Below are 14,091 nucleotides of genomic sequence, written 5' to 3'. Positions count from 1 at the left end.
GTTCACAGCATCCTCACCAGGGGTAGATTCCATCTTGAGAAACTACTTTCTTTACTCATCTATAAGAAGCATCTCCTCATCATTAAAATTGCAGCAATTCAGTCCCATCTTCAGGCCCCACTTCTCATTCTAGCTCTCTTGCTATCTCTGCCACATCTGCAGTGACTTCCTCCAACGAAGTCTTGAATTCCTCAAAGTCATTCATGAGGGTTGGAATCAACTTCTTCAGACTCCCGTTAATGTTGATATTCTGACTTCCTCCCATGAGTCACAAATGTTCTCACTGCATCTGGAATGGTGAGTCCTTTCCAAAAGGTTTTCAACTGACTTTGCCCAGATCCATCACAGGAATCACTATCTATGAAATGTATTTCTTAAATAATAAGAACTGAAAGTCAAATTGACTCCCGGATCCACGGAATGCAGAACGGATGTTGTGTTAGCAGCATGAAAACAACATTCACCTCCCTGTGCAGCTCTCGGGTGACCAGATGCGTTATCAATGGGCAGTAATGTGTAAAAGGAATTACTTTTTTGGAGGATTAGTCTCAACAATGAGCTTAAAATATTAAGTAAACCATGTTGTAAACAGAAATGCTGTCATCAGGCTTTCCTGTTTCATTTATTGAGCACAGGCGAGGCAACTTGGCATAATTCTTAAGGGCCCCAGGATTTTCAGAATGGTAAATGAACATTGGCCTCAACTTAAATAAAGTCACATGGCGCATTAACCCCTAATAAAAGTCAGCCTGTCCTTTGACTCCAGGCACTGACTTCTCTCAGGCTGTAAAAGTCCTAGATGGCATCTTCTTCCAATGAAAGGCTGTTTCTCCTACATTGAAAACCTGCTTTTTAGTATAGCCACCTTTATCAATGACCTTAGCCAGGTCTTCTGGTCAACCTGCTGCAGCTTCTACAGCAGCACCTGCTGCCTCATCTCACATTTTGATGTCAGGGAGATACTCGGCTTCTTTCCTTAAACCTCATGGACCAACCTCTTAGCGTCAAACTTTTCTCCCGCAGCTTCCTCACCTCGCTCAGCCTTCGTGGAATTGAAGGGAGCTGGGCCCTACTCTGGAGGAGCCTTTGGCTAAGGGGCTGTGGTGTCTGGTTTGCTCTTCTATCCAGGCCCTTAAGGCTTTTTCTGTATCAGCAATAAGGCTATTCTGCTTTTGAATTTTTTGGGTGCTCACTGAAGAAGTACTTACAATTTCCTTTAAGAACTCTTCCTTTACATTCACAACTAACTGTTGGATGCAAGAGGCTGAGCTTTTGGCCTGTCTCATCTTCCGACATGCCTTTCTCACTAAACTTAACAATTTTGCTTCTGCTTTAAAATGAGAGATGTGTGATTCTTCCTTTTCACTTGGACACTTAAGAGATCACTGTAAGGTTATTATTTGCCCTGATTTCAATGTTGTGTCTCAGGGAAAAGGGAGGTCCAAGAAGAGGAAAAGAGATGAAACAGCTGGTCAGTGGAACAGTCAGCACACAACATTTATTGGGAAGTTTGCCATCTTATATGGGTGTGGGTCACGGCACCCCAAAACTACAACAATAACATCACAGACTGCAGATCACCATCACAGACATATTATTAATGAAAAAGTTTGAAATATTGTGAAAATTACCAAAACGTGACACAGTCATGAAGTGAGTGCGTGCTTGGAGAAATGGTGCTGACAGACCTGCTCTGCACAGAAGTGCCAGAAACCTTCCATGTGTAAAAAACAGAGTACCTGCGAAGTGTACTAATGTGAAGTGTGATAAAATGAGGGCTGTCTGCACTCTAATTCTGTCATTTCCTCTGTTCTGAAGAACCAGGAATCACAGTATGGAAAAAGGGAGATACACATATAATGTAGTAAAGAGGTTTAGTAAAAATGATATGGTTCTGAATTTGAATTGGAAGTATCAGCATGAACACCTAAGGCTGATACCTAAGTATCAGCATGAACATCTCTAAGAGTATAATTTATATTTATTTATAGTTCCAAGCTCTGTTCCTGAAGAGGCCTGCAAACAAAGGCAGCACAGTGGCATCCCTTCTGCCCAGATTTTGTTCTTGAAACACCAAAACAGGTGGGAAATGGCTTATTTCGGGTCTAAAGTAGAAGGCAGAGGAGATGGGCCAGGAGCAAACAGGAGCATGTCCACAGGACTCAGAGCCAATATGAAGTCTCCCACTGGCCAAAGATGGGGTTATCTTCAGCTTCAATACTGAAAACAGTCTCCATGGGTTGAAACCTACCAAATATGTTAAGATCCATGACTTCATAATGATATTTTTTTAAAAACTTCATTGGTTACCTTTGGCATGTGAGAGGAATCAAAATTCATTTTATTGAAAACTGATAAAGGAAAAGAATCAACACTTACTTTGTTTTTCAGATATGAATTCTACCACTGGGTGACCAAATGCTAGACGAGGGGAAATGTCTGTTTATTAGAGGTTTATTGCTAATAAATGAAAAAAGAAATGAAAGAATTGGAGTATCACTGTTTTGGGATTCCTAACAAGTTAATGGTCTAGAATACAGAGCATCAACAGCTGTCAGTACCACAAAAGGAGAGATAACACTGTATTTTGTGGTTTTTGAAGGACCACAACAGTCTTGCCAAAGGAAGTGAACCCAAGCTGATCCAGTATCTGGACTCACCTGCCAGTTTTCAGGAAATACAGGGCATGTGGGGAGGGCACAGGCTGCAGAAGCAGGCTGCGGGGAATCCCGCAGGCCACACAGGGCCTTCTACAAGAGGGCCAGAGGGAGCCTGCACACCAACAGGCAGAGAAATACCACATTCTGAACACAGTGGCACGCTAAACTGTGGTGTCTAGGGATGCTCATGTAGGTGCGCAAACCACAGAAATGGAAGGAAAGGATTGGAGCATCAGGAAAGTGGTTACTTTGAAGAGGAGGTTTGATTACAGCGGGAAATTAAAAGGATTTCAGGGACAGTTGGTAAAGATCTATTGGTTACAGGGTATTTGCTTTATGATAATTCATTCAGTCATATGTTTGCTTTGTGGGGCTTTCTCTATGTGAGTTTACTTTATTATAAAAAGGTTAACAAAAAGACATCAAGATCATAGGGGAGGATTCTCAATCGAGCTCTGTTTAGCTTTTAAAGTACAGAAATAATTCTAGTTAAATAATGTCAGACCAATGAAAAAGAAGAAAACATCCTCAATACATTTCATACATTAATACCAAAACCTATAAGCAAAGTTAAAAAGATAGAAAACTAAAGTCTAGCCTCACTTATAAATGAAGATGTGAAAAATTTTAATAAAATATAAACAATGGACTCCAGCAATGAGCTGAAATAATAATTACATTATGATCAGGCAGGGTTATTATAGGAACATAGGGGTATTTTGGTATATGGTGATATTGCATTAAAATTCATTACATCAAAAGATTAAGGGGGAAAACCACATAATGATTCTAAAAGAGCTTTGGCAGTCACTTCTAATTAAAAAAACTATAAATAGGAGAAGGGAAATAATTTACATTTAATACAGACTATAAAAAACAATAGCTACAATAACAGCAAATACTACATTAAATCTCAAAATACAAAATCATCTCAATTTAAAAGGGAATTAGACATTGATGCTCACTCTCACCATTATTAAGTTACATTGTCCTGGAGGTTCTGGCAAATACAGCAAGACAAGGAAATAAAATAACTGGTATAAACAATGAAAAGGTAGGATGTGAATTATCTGAATTTACCTACAGAATACAAGAGCCTCTTGGCAAAAATTACTTGAGTTAAGAGAATTTGGTAAGGGGCTAGGTAGAAGACACAAAAGTAATACAATAATAATAATATATAAAAATGTGTAGCTTTTCTCTAGCAATTTTCCATTCCTAAAAATGGGAATGGAAAAATATTTTACATACAATACTAAACTATTAAAAATTTTAGGAATAAGTTCAAAGAGAATGTTACAGTCTCTATATTAAGAAAACCACAAAATATTGTTTAAAGACACAAGGCAAACTATTTTAAAAACAAGCAATGGAGGAGCAGTGGCCAAGATGCCAGCTTAGCAATGTGTGCAATTTAGTTCATCCTCCAGAACAACTACTAAATAACCAGAAACAGTACAGAACAGCATCTGGGGCCATGTCAGCGACCAGACACACAGCGTACCCCAATATGGACCAGGTGGACCAGCTGTGAGTCTCCCCAGAACCGTGAGTTCCCCAAGCCGCAATGGCCGGCGATCCTCCCCACAGGCTGCTTCCCAGAAGGGAAAGAAAAGAGACTTGACCAACAACAGGGGCTGAGCCCACCCAAACGCCAATTGTGGAATTAATAAACAAATTCTGACTACTGAAAATAGGCCCCCAGCTCAGGTGAACCTGGTCAAAGCAGGGGTGGCTTATTTTTGTCTCGGCCCCAAGGGGACAGGGCTGACGGAAAAAGAAAAATAAAAGAGAAACAGAGGTTTTTGTGGCTGTGTTTCTACAAAGGCTTGACTGCCTTTGGATACAGCGGCAGTGCTTCTCAGGCTGCAACTGGCCCAGAGATAGGCAGAAACAAGCCCGTTTGAGGGCTTGTCTGGAGGCTCTGCCTTCCCCAGGGGAGGGGTGAAGCCCAACTCAGTTGGAATTCCTCTCTGAAGGAATTCAGACACCAGGGCTTGGAAATTTGAAGCCATTAACACCAGCCTACAACCTCTCCTCTGTCTCCACCACGTTTCCAGCAGGGAGAGTCTGCCAGACTTAAAGGTACCGCATCATCTTATGCTGGTGGGACCTGCAGGCAGACAAGCACTACATATTGGGCAGGATAAGAAACAGAGCCCAGACACCTCACAGGAAAGTCTTTCAATCTGCTGGGTCTCGCCCTCAGGGAAAATCGACGCAGGTGACTCCTTCCCCGACAGGAGGCCAGTTTGGTCTGGGAAAATCTGGCTGGGGTCTATAATACCTATGTAGACCCTCCTAAGGGTGGGGAGGGAAAAGGTACCATACAAGCAGGGCAAGAAACAAGAAAACAAGAACTGAAAAATTATCCTCTGTTAAACAAAACCTAAGCTAGAGGTCCAGAAAAAGCTGACCTGAAGGTCAAAGAACACATAGACAACAAATTCATCTAGCAAGAAAACCCTAGGTAAGAGAAGTGAAAGCAATCTCCAGAATAAACTAATTAAGGTAATTAAATGTCTAGACACCAGTAAAAAATAACAAATCACTCCGGGAAAATCGAAGATATGGCCCAGTCAAAGGAACAAACCAATACTTCAAATGAGATGGAAGAGCTGAAACAACTAATTCAGAATATACGAACAGACATGGAAAACCTCATCAAAAACCAAATCAATGAGTTGAGGGAGGATATGAAGAAGGCAAGGAAAGAACAAAAAGAAGAAATGGAAAGTCTGAAAAAACACATCACGGAACTTATGGGGATGAAAGGTACAGTAGAAGAGATGAACAAAAACAATGGAAACCTACAATGGTAGATTTCAAGAGACAGAGGTTAGGATTAGTGAACTGGAGGATGGAACATCTGAAATCTGACAAGATACAGAAACTATAGGGAAAAAAATGGAAAAATATGAGCAGGGACTCAGGGAATTGAATGATAATATGAAGCGCACAAATATACGTGTTGTGGGGGTCCTGGAAGGAGAAGAGAAGGGAAAAGGAGGAGAAAAACTAATGGAAGAAATGATCACTGAAAATTTCCGAACTCTTACGAAAGATCTAAAATTACAGATCCAAGAAGTGCAGCGTACCCCAAAGAGAACAGATCCAAATAGATGTTCTCCAAGACACTTACTAGTCAGAATGACAGAGGTCAAAGAGAAAGAGAAGATCTTGAAAGCAGCAAGAGAAAAGCAATACATCACATACAAGAGAAGCCCAATAAGACGATGAGTAGATTTCTCAGCAGAAACCATGGAGGTGAGAAGACAGTGGGATGATATATTTAAATTACTAAAAGAGAAAAACTGCCAACCAAGAATTCTATACCTTGCAAAATCGTCCTTCAAAAATGAGGGAGAAATTAAAACATTTTCAGACAAAAAATCACTGAGAGAATTTGTGACCAAGAGACCAGCTCTGCAAGAAATACTAAAGGGAGCACTAGAGACAGATACAAAAATACAGAAGAGAGAGGCATGGAGAAAAGTGTAGAAAAAAGGAAAATTAGAGATGACATATAAAATACAAAAGGCAAAATGGTAGAAGAAAGTACTACTCGTACAGTCATAACACTGTGTGTTAATGGATTGAACTCCCCAATCAAAAGACATAGACTGGCAGAATGGATTAAAAAACAGGATCCTTCTATATGCTGTCTACAGGAAACACATCTTAGATCCAAAGATAAACAAAAGTTGAAAGTCAAAGGTTGGGAAAAGATATTTCATGCAAATAACAACCAGAAAAGAGCAGGAGTAGCTATACTAATATCCAACAAATTAGACTTCAAATGTAAAATAGTTAAGAGACAAAGAAGGATACTATCTACTAATAAAAGGAACAATTCAACATGAAGACATAAGAATCAAAAATATTTATGCACCGAACCAGAATGCCCCAAAATACATGAGGCAAACACTGAAAAGGGAAATAGACACATCTACCATAATAGTTGGAGACATCGATTCACCACTCTCATCAATGGACAGAACATCTAGACAGAGGATCAATAAAGAAACAAAGAATTTGAATATTACAACAAATGAGCTAGACTTAACAGACATTTATAGGACATTATACCCCACAACAGCAGGATACACCTTTTTCTCAAGTGCTCATGGATCATTCTCAAAGACAGACCATATGCTGGGTCACAAAGCAAGTCTCAACAAATTTAAAAAGACTGAAATCATACACAACATTTTCTCAGATCATAAGGGAATGAAGTTGGAAATCAATAATAGGCAGAGCACCAGAAAATTCACCAATATGTGGAGGCTCAACAACACACTCTTAAACAAGTAGTGGGTCAAGGAAGAAATTACAAGAGAAATCAGTAAATATCTCGAGGCGAATGAAAAGGACAACATAACATATCAAAACTTATGGGATACAGCAAAGGCAGTGCTAAGAGGGAAATTTATTGCCCTAAATGCCTATATCAAAAAAGAAGAAAGGGCAAAAATACAGGAATTAACTGTCCACTTGGAAGAACTGGAGAAAGAACAGCAAACTAACCCCAAAGCAAGCAAAAGGAAAGGAATGACAAAGATTAGAACAGAAATAAATGAAATTGAGAACATGAAAACAATTGAGAAAATCAGTAAAACCAGAAGTTGGTTCTATGAGAAAATCAGTATGATTGATGGGCCCTTAGCAAGACTGACAAAAAGAAGAGAGAGGATGCAAATAAATAAGATCAGAAATGGAAGAGGAGACATAACCACTGACCCTACATAAATAAAGGAGGTAATAACAGGATATTATGAGCAACTTTATGTTAAAATATAACAATGTAGACGAAATGGACAACTTCCTACAAAGGCATGAACAACAAATTTTGACTCAAGAAGAAATGGATGACCTCAACAAACCAATCACAAATAAAGAAATTGAATCAGTCATTAAAAAGCTTACCAAGGAGGGACTTCCGGAAAAGATGGCGGCTTATTAAGACGCGCGGGTCTTAGTTCCTCCTCCAGAAAAGCAACTAAAGAAACAGAAACAATACGAAACAGCTCCCGGAGCCACGACAGAGACCAAAAAGACAGCGTACCCCATTCTGGAACGGCTGAACGGGCAGGGAGAATCCGCTGCGGTGAGATATCCGAAGGGCGCGCGTTTTCCCGGCCGGGGCGGCTGGCGACTGGGGTCCCCTCCACGCACATGGCTCCCCGGTCCGACTGGGAACGTTGGATAGCGGGGCCCTCCCGTCATGCTTGGCGTCTCGGGCCAGCTGGGCAGTTTGGACCGACACACCCCCAAGCCGCGGCGGCCGGCGACCCCCCGCTCCATGCGCGGTTTCCCGGGCCGACTGCAAGATTTGGATTGGCAAGTTAAAGGAGGCACAGCATCTTTTACTGGTGGGCCCCGCAGACAGACGAGCGCCACGAGCGCCACCTACTGGGCAGGAAAAGAAAAACAGAGCCCAAAGATTTCACAGAAAAACCTTTCAACCAGCCGGGTCCCACACCCAGGGAAATCTGATCAAATGCCCAGACACCAGCAGAAAATAATGGATGACGCTCGGAAAATTGAAGATATGGCCCAGTCAAAGGAACAAACCAATAGTTCAAATGAGATACAGGAGCTGAGACAACTAATGCTGAATATACGAACAGAAATGGAAAAACTCTTCAAAAACCAAATCAATAAATTGAGGGAGGACATGAAGAAGACATGGGCTGAACAAAAAGAAGAAATAGAAAATCTGAAAAAACAAATCACAGAACTTATGGGAGTGAAGGACAAAGAAGAAAAAATGGAAAAAACAATGGACACCTACAATGGTAGATCTAAAGAGACAGAAGCTACAATTAGTGAACTGGAGGATGGAACATCTGAATTCCAAAAAGAAACAGAAACTATAGGGAAAAGAATGGAAAAACTTGAGCAGGGGATCAGGGAACTGAATGACAATATGAAGCGCACAAATATACGTGTTGTGGGTGTCTCAGAAGAAGAAGAGAAGGGAAAAGGAGGAGAAAAACTAATGGAAGAAATTATCACTGAAAATTTCCCAACTCTTATGAAAGATCTAAATTTGCAGATCCAAGAAGTGCAGCGCACCCCAAAGAGAATAGACCCAAATAGGCGTTCTCCAAGACACTTACTAGTTAGAATGTCAGAGGTCAAAGAGAAAGAGAGGATCTTGAAAGCAGCAAGAGAAAAACAATCTGTCACATACAAGGGAAACCCAATAAGACTATGTGTAGATTTCTCAGCAGAAACCATGGAAGCTAGAAGACAGTGGGATGATATATTTAAATTACTAAAAGAGAAAAACTGCCAACCAAGACTTCTATATCCAGCAAAATTGTCCTTCAAAAATGAAGGAGAAATTAAAACATATATAGACAAAAAGTCACTGAGAGAATTTGTGACCAAGAGACCAGCTCTGCAAGAAATACTAAAGGGAGCACTAGAGTCAGATACGAAAAGACAGAAGAGAGAGGTATGGAGAAGGATGTACAAAGAAGGAAAGTCAGATATGATATACATAATACAAAAGGCAAAATGGTAGAGGAAAATATTATCCAAACAGTAATAACACTAAAAGTTAATGGACTGAATTTCCCAATCAAAAGACATAGAATGGCAGAATGGATTACGACCCAGCAATACCACTGCTAGGTATCTACTCAAAGGACTTAAGGGCAAAGACACAGACGGACATTTGCACACCAGTGTTTATAGCAGCATTATCTACAATTGCAAAGAGATGGAAACAGCCAAAATGTCCATCAACAGACGAGTGGCTAAACAAACTGGGGCGTATACCTACGATGGAATATTATGCAGCTTTAAGACAGACTAAACTTATGAAGTATGTAATAACATGGATGGACCTAGAGAACATTATGCTGAGTGAGTCTAGCCAAAAACTAAAGGACAAATACTGTATGGTCCCACTGATGTGAACCGACATTCGAGAATCAGCTTGGAATATATCATTGGTAACAGAGACCAGCAGGAGTTAGAAACAGGGTAAGATAATGGGTAATTGGAGCTGAAGGGATACAGACTGTGCAACAGGACTAGATACAAAAACTCAAAAATGGACAGCACAATAATACCTAAGTGTAATGTAACTATGTTGGAACACTGAATGAAGCTGTACCTGAAATATAGTTTTTTTGTTTGTTATAAAAAAAAAAAAAAAAAGCTTACCAAAAATAAAAGTCCAGGACCAGACGGCTTCACATGTGAATTCTACCAAACTTTCCAGAAAGAATTAGTACCAATCCTGTTCAAACTCTTCAAAAAAATTGAAGTGGAGGGAAAGCTACCTAATTCATTCTATGAAGCCAACATCACCCTCATACCAAAACCAGGCAAAGAGACTACAGAAAAAGAAAACTACAGACCAATCTTTCTAATCAATACAGATGCAAAAATCCTCAACAAAATTCTAGCAAATCAAATCCAGCAACACATTAAAAGAATTATACATCATGACCAAGTAGGATTCACCCCAGGTATGCAAGGATGGTTCAACATAAGAAAATCAATTAATACAATATACCATATCAACAAATCAAAACAGAAAAATCACATGATCATCTCAATTGATGCAGAGAAGGCATCTGACAAAATTGAACATCCTCTGCTGTTGAAAACACTTCCAAGGATAGGAACACAAGGGAATTTCCTTAAAATGATAAAGGGAATACATGAAAAACCCACAACTAATATCGTCCTCAATGGGGAAAAGCTGAAAACTTTCCCCCTAACATCAGGAACAAGACAAGGATGTCCACTATCACCACTGTTATTCAACATTGTGTTGGAAGTTCTAGCCAGAACAATTAGGCAAGAAAAAGAAATACAAGGCATCAAAATTGGAAAGGAAGAAGTAAAACTATCACTATTTGCAGATGGTATGATACTATATGTCAAAAACCTCGAAAAGTCCACAGCAAAACTACTAGAGCTAATAAACGAGTACAGCAAAGTGGCAGGTTACAAGATCAACATTCAAAAATCTGTAGTGTTTCTATACACTAGCAATGAACAAGCTGAGGGGGAAATCAAGAAACGAATTCCATTTACAATTGCAGCTAAAAGAATAAAATACTTAGGAATAAATTTAACTAAAGAGACAAAAGACCTATACAAATAAAACTACAAGACTGTTAAAAGAAATCACAGAAGACCTAAATAGATGGAAGGGCATACAGTGTAGATGGACTGGAAGACTACATATAGTTAAGATGTCAATTCTACCTAAATTGATTTACAGATTCAATGCAATACCAACCAAAATCCCAACAACGTACTTTTCAGAAATAGAAAAACCAATAAGCAAATTTATCTGGAAAGGCAGGGTACCCCGAATTGCTAAAAGTATCCTGAGGAAAAAAAACGAAGCTGGAGGTCTCACGCTGCCTGACTTAAAGGCATATTATGAAGCCACAGTGGTCAAAACAGCATGGTACTGGCATAAAGATAGATATGTTGACCAATGGAATCGAATAGAGTGCTCAGATATAGACCCTCTCATCTATGGATATTTGATCTTTGATAAGGCAGTCAAGCCAACTCATTTGGGACAGCACAGTCTCTTCAATAAATGGTGCCTGGAAACTGGATATTCATATGCAAAAGAATGAAAGAGGACCCGTACGTATCTCACACCCTATACAAAAGTTAACTCAAAATGGATCAAAGATCTAAACATTAAGTCTAAGACCATAAAACAGTTAGAGGAAAATGTAGGGAGATATCTTATAAATCTTATAATTGGAGGTGGTTTTATGGACCTTACACCTAAAGCAAGAGCACTGAAGAAAGAAAGAAATAAATGGGAGCTCCTCAAAATTAAACACTTTTGTGCATCAAAGAACTTCATCAAGAAAGTAAAAAGACAGTTTACACAATAGGAGACAATATTTGGAAACGACATATCAGATAAAGGTCTAGTATCCAGAACAACAAAAAGACAGCCAATCCAGTTACAAAATGGGAAAAAGACTTGAACAGACACCTATCAGAAGAGGAAATACAAATGGCCAAAAGGTCCATGAAGAGATGCTCAACGTCCCTGGCCATTAGAGAAATGCAAATCAAAACCACAATGAGATATCATCTCACACCCACCAGAATGGCCATTATCAACAAAACAGAAAATGACAAGTGCTGGAGAGGATGTGGAGAAAGAGGCACACTTATTCACTGTTGGTGGGAATGTCAAATGGTACAACCACTGTGGTTCCTCAAAAAGCTGAATATAGAATTGCCACATGACCCAGCAATACCATTGCTAGGTATCTACTCAGAGGACTTAAGGGCAAAGACACAAATGGACATTTGCACACCAATGTTTATAGCAGCATTATTTACAATTGCAAGGAGATGGAAACAGCCAAAACGTCCATCAACAGACGAGTGGCTAAACAAACTGTGGTATATACACACGATGGAATATTATGCAGTTTTAAGACAGAATAAACTTGTGAAGTATATAACAACATGGATGGACCTTGAGAACATATGCTGAGTGAGACTAGCCAAAAACTAAAGGACAAATACTGTATGGTCTCATTGATATGAACTGACATTAGTGAATAAACTTGGAATATTTCGTTGGTAACAGAGACCATCAGGAGATAGAAATAGGGTAAGATATTGGGTAATTGGAGCTGAAGGGATACAGACTGCAACAGGACTGGATAAAAACTCAGAAATGGACAGCACAATACTACCTAACTATAATACAATTATGTTAAAACACTGAATGAAGCTGCATGTGAGAATGATAGAGGGAGGGGGGCTGGGGACATAAATGAAATCAGAAAGAAAGATAGATGTTAAAGATCAAGATGGTATAATCTAGGAATGCCTAGAGTGTATAATAATAGTGAAATGTACAAGGTACAATTTTAAAAATGTTCTTGCATGAGGAAGAACAAAGGAATGTCATTATTGCAGGGTACTGATAATAGATGGTAATTAATATTTTAAAATGTCACCTTCCGTGTGAGACTAAAGCAAAAAATGTTTGTTACAAAATTTATATTTTGACTAGTGCATTTCCTAATATAACTTATGTAGATAGTTTGATTGAACGCCATAAGTACTTGGAATCTCAGGTAGGATATGAGATTTTGCTGGTTTGTCCAGAGTGATGCCCCAATGAATCCCAGAGTGATTCAATCAGTGAGTGGAAAAGTATCTGCAAAGCCCCCTTTGGGGAGTGGTGAGAACGGGGAGAAATTCAACTTCCCCAAGTTGAATTCTTGATATTCTCACAAGCAGTGTGGACAACCAAAGCTATAGGCAGAGCCCCAGTCTTGGGGTTTGTTCATATGAAACTTAACCTCACAAAGGATAGGTCAAGTCTACTTAAAATTAGGCCTAAGAGTCACACCCAAGAGAACCTCTTTGGTTGCTCAGATGTGGCCGGTCTCTCCAGCCAACACAACAAGCAAACTCACCACCCTTCCCCTGTCTACATGGGACATGACTCCGAGGGGTGTGCACCTTCCTGGCAACGTGGGACAGAAATCCTAGAATGAGCTGAGACTCAGCATCAAGGGATTGAGAAAAACCTTCTCGACCAAAAGGGGGAAGAGTGAGATAAGACAAAGTGTCAATGGCTGAGAGATTCCAAACAGAGTCGAGAGGTTATCCTGGAGGTTATTCTTACACATTAAGTAGATATCACCTTGTTATTCAAGATGTAATGGAGAGGCTGGAGGGAACCGCCTGAAAATACAGAGATGTGTTCTAGTAGCCCTGTTTCTTGATGATGATTGTTTAACGATACAGCTTTCACAATGTGACTGTGTGACTGTGAAAACCTTGTGTCTGATGCTTCTTTTATCTACCTTGTCAACACATGAGTAGAACATACTGAATAAAAATAAATAATAGGGGGAACAAATGTTAAAATAAATTTAGTTCGAAATGCTAGTGATCAATGAAAGGGAGGGCTAAACGATATGGTATGTATAATTCTTTTTTTGTTTTAGTTTTATTTCTCTTTCTGTTGTCTTTTTATTTCTTTTTCTGAATTGATGCAAATGTTCTAAGAAACGATCATGATGATGAATATGCAACTATGTGATATTGTGAATTACTGATTATATATGTAGAACAGAATGATCATATGTTAAGAATGTTTGTGTTTCTTTGTCATTTTTTAAAAAAAATTTAAAACTTAATAAAAAAAACAGGCAAGGGCTAAGATAGGCAAAACTAAAATGACCTTTAGTTCCTCTGCCGAGGCCTTCTCATACCAGCTGACAGAAATGTAAAGGGTCTCCATCCTTTCGGAAAGCAATGTAATGGCACAGATGACTTCTGACCCGGCCCTCCTGCTCATGGATGTCTGTCTCCCAGAATGACCAGGACAGGCAGACATGCAGGCTGTCTGAGGAAGCGCGGCCCAGCATGCCCCCCACTGGCCTGAGAGACCCCT

General features: G+C 39.6%; 1 protein-coding gene across 10 annotated transcripts in view; it reads right to left on the bottom strand.

Moving 5' to 3' along the window:
• DIP2A (disco interacting protein 2 homolog A) overlaps positions 1-14,091 on the bottom strand; it is a 189,644-nt gene that overhangs the window by 20,445 nt on the left and 155,108 nt on the right. The window lies entirely within an intron of this gene.

This window comes from Tamandua tetradactyla, chromosome 10, assembly GCF_023851605.1.
Source record: "Tamandua tetradactyla isolate mTamTet1 chromosome 10, mTamTet1.pri, whole genome shotgun sequence".
NCBI lineage: Eukaryota > Metazoa > Chordata > Mammalia > Pilosa > Myrmecophagidae > Tamandua > Tamandua tetradactyla.
Note: the sequence above shows the minus strand (reverse complement) of the source record. Positions and strands in the feature narration are given on the sequence as shown.